At 43.9% G+C, this 14,963-nt stretch overlaps 1 protein-coding gene across 4 annotated transcripts in view; it reads right to left on the bottom strand.

Moving 5' to 3' along the window:
- NTM (neurotrimin) overlaps positions 1-14,963 on the bottom strand; it is an 857,156-nt gene that overhangs the window by 38,358 nt on the left and 803,835 nt on the right. The gene's annotated exons all lie outside the window — the stretch shown is intronic.

The raw sequence follows: 14,963 nt of genomic DNA, 5'->3' as shown, positions 1-14,963 counted from the left end.
AGATAGATAGATATAGATTGAGTGAAGAGGACAGGAGAGTATGACATTCGCTCAGTGATTATGGGAACAATTATTTTACTTCACTGAGGCCTCAAATTTATTGACTCAACATTTTTTAGTCTTTTTACTTTTATATCCCTTTTGATAAAACTTAGATTTTAATGACCCATCATTGCAATCTCTCACTGCAAAATATCCCCCAAATATTTCACCTCTATCTGTATGTCCCACTGGCCTGAGGAAACCCCACTATTGATACCTGAGTAGGTGTCTTCTCTGGGAATATCACCCAAGCAGGGAGTTTGGTTTCCCCATGCATTCACGACCTCCTACCTCAATAAGCACTCATCACCACCATGGAATTCAGTGTTTCTGTGATAACCATTATTTCACTCCCAAAGTGTAGTTCGCCCTCCAATATTTTTTGAAACATCTCGTTGCCTCTGTTTATGCTTTCCCCTGCTAATGATCTTGTCTTATGCTTTGCTGAAGGAGGAAAAGACACACAACAAAACCCAGAAGCCACTAGACAGGCATCACTCACGATCAAATGTAAAAATCTTCTATATCTGTGCTTATCATCCCACTGTCTCCTAAGTTTTAGAAAACTTAGATTTTATGGTCCATCATTGAAATTTCTCATTGGAAAATGTCGCCAACCCCTTCACCTCTATTCCTGCGCTATAGTAGCTGTCCAACAGAACGCTTTCTGTCTCCCCTATCAAAAAGCCAATTCCTGCCCTGGCTGGTTTGGCTCAGTGGATAAAGCATCAGCTTGTGGACTGAGGGGTCCCGGGTTTGATTCTGGTCAAGGACACATGCCCGGGCTGTGGGCTCGATCCCCATTGGGGGTGTGCAGGAGGCAGGTGATCAATGATTCTCTCTCATCATTGATGTGTATGACTCTCTCTCTCCCCCTACCTTCTTCTCTGAAATCAATAAAAATATATTTTTTAAAAAAAGCCAATTCCTCCTTTTGATCTATGGCATTCTTCCTTCCTCATCTTTTCAAAGACTTCACTCTATCCATTACTTCTAGTTTCTCCTATATCTCCATATGCTTTTTGCTCTACCAGAATCTATATATATAAAAGCCTAATATGCAAATTGTTTCCACGGCAGTTCGACCGGGAGACCGATCACTCACTATGACATGTGATGACCACCAGGGGGCTGCACGGAACAAAGGAAGGCCCCAGATGGCAGCCAGAAGGCTCCAATCGGCCCTGATCACCGGTCAGGACTAAGGACCCTACCTGTGCATGAATTTCGTGCACCGGGCCTCTAGGATATGTATAATACACACATATGCATGGATATAGGCTAACTATAAACATACCTATATATGCTTAAGTATATAATTCTGGGCAGTCACACCAACTGACTTTGCTCAAGCAATAAAACACAAATTTGTTATCCCAGTCTTAGTTCACAGTGGTAATCTAACTGATTTTTTTTTTTTTAATTTTAAATGTCTGCTTTGATACCACTTCTCTCCACTGACCCCATATTTCACAGCCTACTTCTGCAAAATATTGTCCAAATGTGCCATCTGGAATTCTTCACCTCATATTGCTACTTCAGTCCGTTCAATCTGGCTTCTGCCCACCTCCTCCCTGCCCCAAGGTCACCGAGTAACTGCCAAGTTGCCAAATTCGTTGCACACATTTTAGCACTTTAAGAGACTTCTTGGCAGCAATCTACACTGTTGACAACTAATTTTCTTGCAAAGACTTCTCTGCGGTACTAGGATGTCCTGCCCCCTTACCTGTCCATCTACCTCTCTGCACACTCCTTCAGAAACTCCTCAGCTGACTTCTCCTATGTCACCCAACCTCTCTGTGTTGGATGTTTCAAAGCCAGGTCCCAGACATTATTTTCTTTTCTCACTGTATGATCATTCCCCACAGGGTGTCTTTTATAAAGTGGTTTTGAACATCAAGTTAGATACACATGTACGTCTCTACCTTTTTTCTCTTCCATGGACCACAGACTCGTATTAGGAATGGCCTGCCTAACAGAGTCACTTGGAAGTCTCATAGGCATCTCCCATTTAATACGTGTAACATGGAATTCTTTATTTTCTCCTTCCAACTTTATTTGCCTTCAGTCTTTCTCTGATTAACAAATGGTACCTTAACTGAACCCAGAGTTCTGGAAGTCACTGTCAGCACTTACTCTCCCCGACCACGATACTGAATCTGCCACAAACCTTGTTAAGTCTACCTCTAAAATATGTCTTGAATCTATCTTCCTCTCTCTATTTCATCTCTATCATCGTGTTGTTTACAGATTTTACCTATTTTATTTTTTTTCCATAATACTACTAGGTAGGCATGGACATCCACTCCTATCAACCAAAACTCAGCATACATTACTATATGGCCCATAATAGCCTAACTCCTCTTTATTTATAATTTTTGTCTTAATATATTTCCATATTTGACTCAATCTCACTGAAAATACTTATACTTCAAGAATGATGTGACCTTATGTTTTATCCCTGTTTTCACTCATGCGGTCACCTGGAAACACCTTCTTTCTTGGGCTATTCCTTCCTTGTCTCTCGGGTCACAGCTTAGATTTCTTCTCTATGAGAATCCTTCCTTAACCTCCATGGTGCCCCTGAGGTTAACACCTCCTCGCCCCTCTCCTCACCGCACATCCCAATTTGGCGGTGCTTTTTGCTGTGATAACACTTACTACATTATATTGAAAGTCTCTGGTTATGTATCTGTTTATCCCTTCAGACTAAAAGCCCTTTAAGGGCAGACAATATGTCTTCATCTGCAGTAGTTAGTATTCACAATACTATATAGATATTGAATGGATTAATGAGCAAAAGGATTCATTTATATGTTCCCTGTTCAATGAATTTACAGTTTACTAGGTCAACATTAAGTCTCTGTCAATAGTATATTGAAGTAACCCACTCTACATTCAAATGCACATTTGGAAACCTAAAATGAAGCAATCCACCCTTATTAAATGCTTTGATAACCCACGGCAGCTTCCAATTTTCCTGTACCGGTAGTTTACCAAGGGCATGGGGGGTGGGAGAGGCATGTCTGTCCACTGACGTTGTTTAAAATTACACATTCCTGGTGATCATTTAAAAATTGGATTGATTTTAGTTATTATTAATTCTTACAGTCCTTGTTCATTCTACCACTAAAAAAAGTTCCAGTTTAGATGGAGTAAGCATACTTTAACTGATCTCTCTCACTCATTGCAGACTAAACAGAATACATTAAAACTTATTTGAGGACTATGAAAAGTCCACAACAGCAACCAGATTGGAGAAGGAAATAAAAAATGAAGGAAGAACAATACGATGGTACATTTCCTGTTTTATTCTCCCTCCCACCATCTTTCCTGGCTCAGACTCAGAGCAGCCAAAAGCCTGAAACTGTGCGGTAGGTGCAAACTGCAAAAGCTTCAAGATAAACCTCTTTTTAGTCTGAGGATTGGGAAAGGGAAACTTTCAGGATGAGAAGAGGGAAGGGCATGCCCTGGTATGTTGTTGTTGATTTCCTCTGGGCCCTGCCCTGAGCGACAGCTCAATCCTGAAACCGCAGCTCTACAGCAGCAGTGCTTGAGCACCAATGGCCACACGAACACTTAAAACTGGGAAAAAATCCTTCTTTGTGACCAGAGAAACCGGGGAGAGGGAACCCTGCGGTCTGAAAAGTAGAAGGAATTTCCATGACATGTTTCCCTTCTTTTCTTTGCTTTTACTGCTTTGCCCTGGAGTTGATTCAGTCACAACAAATGAGAAAAATGAAGGGGAGGGTAATGCTTTGCCTTCTAGGCAGAGAGCACAGAAAGGGGCCCATGAAAGCTGGAGAGCGGACAGAAATCGTAGAGAGAAGGAAGCTCAAGAAGGGATCACATGGAGCAGCGTAAAGAGCCCGCGGTCCACTGTGGAGCATGTGTAGAACTCACCCAAACAGTGCATATACCAAAGGTTTGGGAATTGACCTGTGTGGACACCACTGCCCAGAGGCCCACCTGGCCAGTGCAGGGCACACCTTTACCGTGATGCAAAGCCTTTGATCGTAGGGCTGGCACTGAACCACAACCGGGGCCAGGCAGGTCAGGATTCATGGCGTGGACCTAATTGGACTAAGTGGCTGCTAACACAGTCGGTTCTCCCTCTGGTTGTGTTCTCAAAGGCTTTTAATAGGAGCCTACTAATATATCACTCAAAATGTGCAAAATATCACCCCAAACTACTAAGCATACAAAGAACAAAGGGAAGCTAAGGAAGTCACATGGGAAAAGGCAATGAACAGAAACCAACCCTAGGAAGACCTATCTGTTGCAATTATCAAAGATTTAAAGCAGCTCATATAACTACGCCCAGGGAGTAGAGGTGAACACCCTTGAAATGAATACAAAGATAAAAATGTTCAACAGAGAGCCAAAAGCCATAAACAAGGAACAAATGAAACAAAATAGAAATGAACTTTAGATGGGCTCCCAAGTAGAAGGGAGATGAAGAGCCAGTGAACTTGAGGATAGATGTATGGAAACCATCCGGTACGAAGGACAGAGGTTAGAGAGGGCCGAGAGCTTGATGACAAAAAGGCAGCACAATAAAAGCCTTCGGTGATGGGACTGTTGTGAATTCTGTTTAGTTCCAGGGGTGGGAGGTACATGAGTCTAACGTGTGTTAAAACACATAGAAAATACACTAAAAAGCAGCTAACTTCACTAGCTAACATAGTTTGTGGTACTACATAGGTGACACGTTATATTTCATATGTCAGAATCTTGTATGTCCCCAAGTTTCTTAAAACCAATCTGTCCTTTCAGGTTAAGCATATCTGGATCGTCTGATCACTGAGAAACTCATGTACTTTTAAGAAGTGTAGGCTGCCGAAACCGGTTTGGCTCAGTGGATAGAGCGTCGGCCTGCGGACTGAAGGGTCCCTGGTTCGATTCCGGCCGAGGGCATGTACCTGGGTTGCGGGCACATCCCCAGTGGGAGATGTGCAGGAGGCGGCTGATCGATGTTTCTCTCTCATCGATGTTTCTAACTCTCTATCTCTCTCCCTTCCTCTCTGTGAAAAATCAATAAAATATATTTAAAAAAAAAAGAAGTGTAGGGATTCATGGGAAGCTCATAGCCCTTTGGCCTCCACAGCTCTTGGTTCTGGATTCCAGTGACTATCACATTCTCCAATCCACGCTCTGTGACCCACCCCAGCTGTCTCCTCTCCACCCTATTTGGTGGAACCATCTGCTTCAATTCCCGGGGAAACACTGACTGTAGGCTCTGTGTAGAGCACATGATACTAAATATTTTTTTTTTTTTAAATATATTTTATTGATTTTTCACAGAGAGGAAGGGAGAGAGATAGAGAGTCAGAAACATCGATGAGAGAGAAACATCGATCAGCTGCCTCCTGCACATCTCCCACTGGGGATATGCCCGCAACCCAGGTACATGCCCCTGACCGGAATCGAACCTGGGACCCTTCAGTCCGCAGGCCGACGCTCTATCCACTGAGCCAAACCGGTTTCGGCATGATACTAAATATTTTTGACAAGAGAGGACATTATATTTTATGAAGCCAAAGCATAAAAAGTAACTAAAATTTTACTTTTAAACAGTCATATTTCCAGGGATAATAAACATTGTCCCCATCGACCACATAAATGTTTATTGAATGAATGGCCATAATTATTCCTCAGTATTTTTCAAAATAGACACTTAACACATCCCATTACACTGTGTTCATCCGTTTTTTCACATCCATCCATCCATCCATCCACCCATCCACTCTCTTTGGACATGCACACAGACCCCATATTATAAGCTCACAAAATAGTATGTCAAAAGGAAACACACTCATATGCATGCTCATTTGTGTGCATGTTTGCATATTTTTTCTTTCTCTGTTTAGCATAATACTTTGCCATTTAGTTACCTTTACTAGTAAATCTATTTTTCAGATGTTCTATGTTGGGAAACATTCACGGGATCACAAGTCCTTGATTCATTTGGACTTGACTTACTATAATCATATTCTCCAGAAGTAGTTCAGGCTCCTAGATCTTTCTTAAGTCTTTTTTTTTTTAATTAATTGTTGTTGTTGTTAATCCTCACCCAAGGATAATTTTCAATTGATTTTTGGGGAGAGTAGAAGGGTAAGGGAGAGACAGAGAGAAACATCGATGTGAGAGAGACACATCGATTGATCACCTCCCACACGTGCCCGGCCAGGGCTGGGAATCAAGCCTGCAACCTAGGTACATGCCCTTGACCGGAATCGAACCTGGAACCCTTCAGTCCTCGGGCTGATGCTCTATCCACCCAGCCAAATTAGCTAGGGCTTAAGTCTTCTTAGTGTTTTATTTTTCCTTACCAACTTGATGTTTTGTTTTGTTCTCCCCCAGAAATTCACAGAACTCCAACCTCATCCATGCTCACAGCCTCACACTGCTCGGTCACATGCACACTTGGCCTGACTCATAGACCTAGTGCTGAATCCAAAAGGCTCCTCTCAAATTATTAGGAGAAAATATACCCAAACAGAGCATCTGAATCACGAGCTCCATGTTCCTTTGATTATTCATTCTATACATTATGAAAAATAAGCATCTGGAAAGTTTAGCATATTCCACTTACCAAGCCATGATTCTAATTACGACCACAGTTATTTCACCATTATTTGTGTGCTAGGAAAGCCCTCTACACTGCACCCAACTGAACTAAAACTGGCCTTGCTCCAGGGCTCAACAACTGGCCAGACAGATCTGATAAGGATCAATGATTGATGGGCATTGGACAGCACATCTTCTGTCATCCACAGCCGGAGGGGTCTCAACTGGTCTAGGGAATATTTCGAAAGAGAACTGAAGAATGAAGTCCTTGTTCATGTATCAGGGACAAGAATTTCTAGGTTGAATTATTTCAAGAGTAAGAAGGACACAGCCACAAAGAGCAGGGGGTGAACTCTCAAAGGAAGATCCATTGGGTAGAAGCAAGAGGAAAAGAGAGCCGGATAGCCACCTGGATTCTCAGGGAGACCGAGAACACAGGCCGGAGCCTCCTTGGTTTAATGGACCCTCCACTGTCGCTTCTCAGTGGGATCTCTAGGGGTGTGACAGTCGGGTGAGAGTAACACCATGTAGCACTGCCCTACACAGTGCTGATGCTTAGTTATCCCTGGCCCACTTCCCCTGAATGCCACAACACCCCCTCCCCAGTCATGCTGACAACCCCAAATACCCTCACACATATTCAAACACCCCCTAGCAATAGCACCCACTTGAGAACCATTGGATATCAAGTTTCTTCAGACAGAGTGAGGAAGCCTGAACAGTCCTATCAGCAACAACCTGGAAGAGAGGCAAGATGAATAGGCCAAAATTGCTCCTTACGGTGGTGGTAGTGGCGGTGAGGGAGGTGAAGTGTGTGTGTTCTGGGTTCTCCATCCCTAGCTTTTTCCTTAGTGGCACTGACAAGATAGTTCCAAGAAAGGGACAGAAACACAACCCCATTTGAAAAAAACAAAACAAACAAAAACAAAACTATTAATAGTTTGTACCACTTCTCTTTCAGTTAATGACAGAGGCAGCCTGCAGTAATGGACGCACCCCCCTAGGGCAGTGGTCAGCAAACTCATTAGTCAACAGAGCCAAATATCAACAGTACAACGACTGAAATTTCTTTTGAGAGCCACATTTTTTAAGCTTAAACTATATAGGTAGGTACATTGTTATTAACTTAATTAGGGGACTCCTAAGGCTTAGGAAGAGCCACACTCAAGGGGCCAAAGAGCCGCATGTGGCTCGCGAGCCGCAGTTTGCCGACCACAGCCATAGGGTCACACACCTGGCAGTGGAGTTCTAGCTGCTTACCTTATGCTCCCTATTAAACGAGAGACAACTCACATCTACCCTACAGTGTATAGATCAGCTTAGATATTTTCAATATATAGAGCATTCTGTAAACGGTAAAGCAGTTATAGATACCAGGAGCCATTATTTCACAGAAACCAGAAACTCACACCAAAGGTACTAAGAGTTGGCTGTTTGCCAGCAGCCAAGCCTCTGGGGCCAGAACTTGGGGTGATTAGTCTTTCTCACACGGACCACTCTTAGCTTGCCCGTGTCTGCCAGCTCTGCCTACCTGGGAAGCTAGGCCTGAGCCGAGCTCTGCTGGGCATAGCAGGATAAGCTGCACAGATACATTAACACGATTACCATCTACAAGCGGGGAAACTGTGCCTGGAATCGTAAAGACCCCGGTGGAGCGAGACTCATCCGTCAAGGCCAGGACAGAGCAGACAGCTTGGGGTACTGGCAGCAAACAAGGCCAGGAGGGGAGCCAGGGAAGATTCATTTCTCCCCGAGAAAGGGGGGATTGCTGGGAAGAATAAATTACCTCGGTGTGGCCTTTGGACCACAGAGCTCAACTTGTTTTGCGAAGTAGACCTCACGGGAATGACTGGAGATGGGGCCCAAGGAGAAGCAGGGTGAGGTGGGTAGTGCCATGCTGCATGGCAAGCCCAGGCCCATGCCAGGGCCACGCCTGGGTGATCCTGACCAGCAGGATCCCAGGCCTGGAGTGGGGAACAGGGAGAGACCGTGAGAGAGGGGGTGCCCACCAGGCTAGGGCAGTGATGGAGAACAGACAGAAAAACAGAGTCGCCAGACACAAAACTTTTGTTCCATTTTCTTTAAGATGTGCATGGAAACTGGAATAAAAAAATGTCCAAAAGGTAAGAGGAGAGAGGTCTAAAGAGACTTCAGAGCCCTGGCTTCTGATGCTCCTGCAATTACAGGTGGAGACGGGGTGGGGATGGGGATGGGCATAAGCCAGGACTTCTAATTGATGCCAAAGTGAAGCCACAAGAATTGAGCATCCTACTCCAGTCCTCTGAGGGCAGGTGGGCTGAGAGCACACTCCAGAGAGGCTCCTGGGAAAGGAGAGGTCGGGTGGGAGGGGTGTGATGACGAGGGGTTGGGGGGCGCTGCAAAAAAAGCACCAGCCAGAGTAGCTTCCCCTTTGCTCCCTGCTTGTTCCTACTGTTCTGTGAGAGTTTCCCCAAAAAAAACCTTCCTCCTCCACCTCGCAGCCCACCAGGTGAGTGAGCACCTCACCTGTCTCTAAGCCATGCCTTCCTCATTGTGTGTCTGTGGCAAAACCAGGAGATCAAATTCCTAAGATACTTCTGCACCTGTGTTTCTGAGCCCCATGGCTCGGTGGCACTGAAGTCACCAGGCCATGGTACTTTGATATGGCAGCCCTAGCAAACTGGGCCTGTCTGCTGTCTCCCCTGGGTGAGGAGAAAACCTACAGAAGGGAGAGGCATTCACATCTGTGAAGGGGCTTGCACTGCCAAGTAATTTGCATAGCTTATTTATTACAGCCTCATAACAGTTCTCCCTTACAGACCTGAGGGCCTGGGACAGGTGCACTGGTCTGGGAGCCAGTACCTCTTGCTTGCACTGGACAGCATCCCCATAGGGAGGAAAGAGGAGAGAGGGAGGAGACCAGAGGGGTAAGGGATGAGGATAAGGTGGGAGGAGGAGGCAGAAATGGAGCCTCCAGAGTGAGGACAGAGCAGGGACCTGCCCTGGGAGCCTGGCCAGGGCTGTGGCATTGTATCTGCAGCCACCATGACCAGCAGAACAATGGTCCCTCCCCCTCAGAAGCCCTCCTTTCCAGGGAGGGCCATTCCAGTGTTGCCCTCATGGCCCCCTCCCAGCCCTCTTGGCTGAGGGACTGTCAGTCTCCAAGGCGAGCTCAGAACAGGGCGCCATGAAGAATATCTGAGAAGAGACTTAAACAACTGAAGGAATGCTGGGTGCTTCTTTTCCATTTCTCTCTTTTTGAGCCTCTAGGAATATACCCACGATGCAAAGAATTTTTAACATGCCACATTTTTCACCCAAATTCATGCTCAAACATGAATAGGCATCCTATTTTTTAAATATAGTTTTATGGATTTTACAGAGAGGAAGGGAAAGGGGATGGAGTTAGAAACATCAATGACAGATAAAATTCAATCAGCTGCCTCCTGCACGTCCCCCACTGGGGATTGAGCCCACAACCAAGGTACATGCCCTTGACCAGAATCAAACCCAGGATTTTTCAGTCCATGGCCAATGCTCTATCCACTGAGCCAAACCAGTTAGGGCAATAGGCATCCTGTTTTGCTCATCCTCCCAGCTCTTTGACCAGGATCAGGATGCTGGCATCGATGTATTTATTTAAAAAGACCATCAGCCTCAAACCCTGCACCAGGCCACCCACTCTGTGCTTCTCCAAAAGGGGAGGGCTCCTTTCCTGGAGGCGACCACCTAGTACTACTAGGCCGGCCGCATGGGTGATGACTTCACCAGCTTGGAAATAATTCGGAATTAACAGGTAGCCAGAAATTTAATGTATACACTACATGATAGGAATTGCCTGTATCTTATTTCTCCTAAGTTCATATGAACAGGTTGACTAATCCAATCAATTGTTTGAAAATTACATATGCTATATAAATGCGCACACATACCAGGTGTACTCAAGAATTTTCAGGTGAATACAGACATGTATAGGTAGTTAGGATGTTTTACATAGATTTCTCTCTTACGTTGAATAAGTATTCAGTTTATCGTTTTACGTGCCCTCATTTGTTTGAAACCATTTTTCCCCCACCGTAAACACAAATTCACCCCAACTGAGTCTAAAATAGCCCAAGTTATGAATTAGTCTAGCTGGGAATTGATGGTTCACTGTCTTGGGGATCAGATACTCTTTGGAAAACATGAGGTTTTCAAGACATAAGCTGATCATGGAGACTATTTTGGCTCAGGGAGCTATTTTAGACACGAGTCTTCTGTTTGGGAGTGAGGCTTTGGATTGTCTTCTGAAAGCTCCTAATAATCACCATTATCCATCACCATAAAAACGTGTCTTTGTGTAAACTTGGAAACCAGAACAATTTATAGCTCTTTCACATTAACCACTTGCATGCAGACACAAGCTATTCCCCAAACGGCTCCGGCTCGGCTAGTCTGATGACAGGAGAATTTCTGAGGAATATTTCAGGGAGATTTTTAAAATGTTTACCACAATGCAAATATTGATGTCTCAGCCCCATCAATACCACAATTTATTGCCCTTCAATATAAACACTGAGCCAGCTCCCGATTGGTCAATATTTGCACTCGGGTAGATAAATCTTTATTTTGACTTCACCAGATGTCAATAGCTACTTATTCCAGATAAGTAAAAGCAGGAAGTATTATTTTTTTTTTTGAGGTAAAATAGCAACTAGTTACATAAAGGCCTGTGGCATTTTAAAAATATCAATATGTAGTTACTTCTGGCAATGAAATATAATGGTATTGTAAGTTGTGGGCTCAGAGCACACTGGTTGAAATTTTAGAAGTAGGAGTGAATAAAAATAAATAGTATCTATCTTATTAATATCACACTACTGTTTTTTTAGGACTTGAAAGAATTCTCAGCTTTCTTGCTCTTTTTATCCTGTGTGAGGTTAATTTTTGATATTACCTGTGACTGTGAGAATTCACAAGCCTGTATTCCTAAGCGCTGCCTAGATTGTGTGATTAACCCTATTCCAAACCTCAGAGAAAAATGTGCCTGTGTTTGACCTACATGTGCGTGAATGCTTACAGCCTAGTATTTTGGGCTTCATGCTCCACGTTCTGCAATCAGGCCTCACAGGCTATTTCTGGGCATCAGACGTCTATGTTTCCAGATTTCTAATAAGAATAGACTGGGGCTCTATCAGTGAAAGGTTTTCCCACAGTCAGTGCCCACTGGGAGGCAAGGACCCTCAGCATCTATAGGACATGATAAACAGCCCCTATTAAAAGTGGACCCATGTTTCTGTGTTACTTGCACAGCAGAATTGTGTAAAACATATGATATGTGTTTTCCAATTATTTTGCCTTTTTGGGAGACAGGTATTGTGCTTTAAGTATGCATAGAATTGATTTGCCTAGACCAGTGGTTCTCAACCTTCTGGCCCTTTAAATACAGTTCCTCATGTTGTGACCCAACCATAAAATTATTTTCCTTGCTACTTCATAACTGTAATGTTGCTACTGTTATGAATCGTCATGTTGCTACTGTTATGAATCGTCATGTAAATATCTGATATGCAGGATGGTCTTAGGCGACCCCTGTGAAAGGGTTGTCGACCACCAAAGGGGTCGCGACCCACAGGTTGAGAACCGCTGGCCTAGACGCTGTCAGATGTTTAGTGCAACACAATCATACACTGAGAAAAGTGGTGATGTTGCTTCCCTGTAAGAAAAGTCCCTGCCCCTTCAGGCTTGTGATGATGCTCAGCAATTGGTGTGTGTGTGTGTGTGTGTGTGTGTGTGTGTGTGTGTGTGTGTATGTGTGAACTAAGTGCATGAAGAGAAAATCTAACCTATCAAAATGTGGCCACGCTCTAAATTACCACTAGTCACACGCAGGGTCACTCCTTCATGGCTGTGAGCAGAATTCAGTAAGTAAAGGAGTGATACCGGGGCACTTGTAAAGAAGCGCATGTTAAATGCAATCAGAGAAAGATTTATGCCCATTATCAAAATGTCTACAATGCCATAGAGGCAAAAACAAACAAACAAACAACAACAACAACAACAAAAGATAAAAGCTGCTAAAAATGAGATCACATTATTTGCCAAAGGCGTGATTTTCCTCCGGAGTCCACTAGCTCTGTGGGCCATGCTAGCCGACTCCACGGAATGGTGAGCAATTCACATGTGTCGCTTTGGTATCTGGGTGAGGCCTAAATAACCAGAAGCACCTGGAGGCAAATCCCAGGAGAACCCACCAGGGAGGCTGTCAGAACAGCACAGGGCCAGGTGTGGTCCAGGGGATGCAGGCTCACCTCGCCTGAGAAGCAAAGAGCCAGGCTGGGCAGGTAATGTGGAGAGCAGGTGCCTGATGGAGAGGCCTGGCTTTCCATGGTGTCAAATCACTATACTTTCCTGGGAATACAGACCCTCATAGCTATTAAGGTAAATCACAGGAGCTGTAGTAGCAAACTTCAGAGTTACTTCCTTGATCCCAGTCCCTGCCCTGTGCACAGAGGACTTCTCCGATGAACCCAGCTAAGATTCACAGAGGTGCCTTTCTTCTCTCAGCCTTAAACACCCCTCAGTGAGCCCTACAACAGCTCATCGTTTAGTTATTGAAAAGTTCAAAACAGATGTTCTGAATTCCTACCACGAGCTAGAGATGCACTATAAATACAGTTCTTTTTTCCAAGGCACCCATTTTGACAGCAGTGACGGGCTTGTAGTAGGAGACAGTCATCATTTGTTGGTAGAATTGATACATAAAGGATCACTGAGGCACCATTTTCACACTGGGAGGCTTACAGCCTAACTAGAGTTGTATAATACAGCCATTATAAGGCATTGCGGTGTTGTATGTTGGAGGTGCATGGAGGAAACCATGAAACCACTTGGTATGACATCCACTTGTTAATTTTGGTGGGTATGGGCATGTGTGTGGCTGAAGGGGTTGCTTATCAGGAATCTATTCACGGAAGAGGTAACACTTAAGTTGAAATTTTATAAAGTCAAATATAACCAAAAAGGCTGGAAGACAAGGGGTGGTGGGTGGGGGGGGGGGGGGGATTTTAGGCAAGTGGACTAGCACGTGCAAAGGCTCAGAGGCATAAAACAATGCAGTGTTTTCAGAGATGTTCATAAGTCATGTGTGACTCCTAGGGCTTAAAGTGCCACCGTGGAACGAATGGTGAGCACCAAGTGTGAACCTTTGGGCAGGTCCCTAAATATGCCAAGCAAAGGGCTTGAGGGTATTCTTGAGAAGCATGGAAACCATTTGCAAAATGTGAGCAAGAGAGAAGCATAATGAGATACATGTGATCAACAGCGCCCTCTAGCAGCAGAAGGCAGGAGGGAGTGGAGCATAAGCAAAATACAGATGAGTAATCAGGGCTCCTCAAACTACAGCCCCGCGGGCCACATGCAAATACAAATATTGTATCTGTTCCCATTTTCCTTTGTTTTTTTACTTCAAAATAAGATATGTGCAGTGTGCATAGGAATTTGTTCATAGTTTTTTTTTTAAACTATAGTCCGGCCCTCCAACGGCCTGAGGGACAGAGAACTGGCCCCCTGTTTAAAAAGTTTGAGGACCCCTGAGTCAGATAAATAGTGCAGCTATCCCAGTGAGAGATGGTATGTGCCTCAACTAGGCAAAGGCAGTGAGGATGAAGATAAGTTAAAAGGCTGAAAGGAGATTTAGAAGGATTGGAAATGCTTCTAAAACTTGGATTGGAAATGATTGAAACAGTATGTGCAATAAGAAGAAAGGAATCTAAGTAGTTCTTTAGATACCACAATAATAATTTTCAATTACTTTTTTTTCCTCATCAGTAAAGATCTTCTCTTTCAATCCTTGATCCCCTGCTACCCACACCATCCATGCTATGGTTTTATGTCCTATTCCGGGCAAATATGTTCTTAGAAAAGTAATAAGCAATGATAAAATTATTCAGTCATAGGTCAGTTGAGAAAGTAAGTTATAAATAAGTAATGAGACAATTAATGTCTTCCATGTTTGATAGAAACAAGGCAAGAATGCATACTCATCACTTCCATTCAGAAGGAGAACTAACCGGGGCAATATGATAATAAACAAAAGTAGAAGGGATTACATATTAGAAAAGAAGAAGTAAAATCATCTTTACTCTCAGGTTATGTAACTGTCTCGGTAGAAAGAGGAAAAATCTATGAAACCTGCTAGAATTAATGAATAAAATGTACCAAGTCACGCAATACAAGGTCCACGCATAAAAATCAACCGCACTACTATATAACAGCAACGCCTCATGGGAATAGAGCATTGTGTCGGGTCCTACAACCACTCACACACTTAGACATTCACTAGCCGACTTCATGGGACTCAGAATAGAGCTGTGCTCCTGGCTGAGATTTAG

This window comes from Myotis nattereri (assembly GCF_964212035.1).
Source record: "Myotis nattereri genome assembly, chromosome: 19".
In the NCBI taxonomy this organism is placed as follows: Eukaryota; Metazoa; Chordata; class Mammalia; order Chiroptera; family Vespertilionidae; genus Myotis; species Myotis nattereri.
The sequence above is the reverse complement of the archived record's forward strand: the minus strand, read 5'-3'. Positions and strand labels throughout refer to the sequence as shown.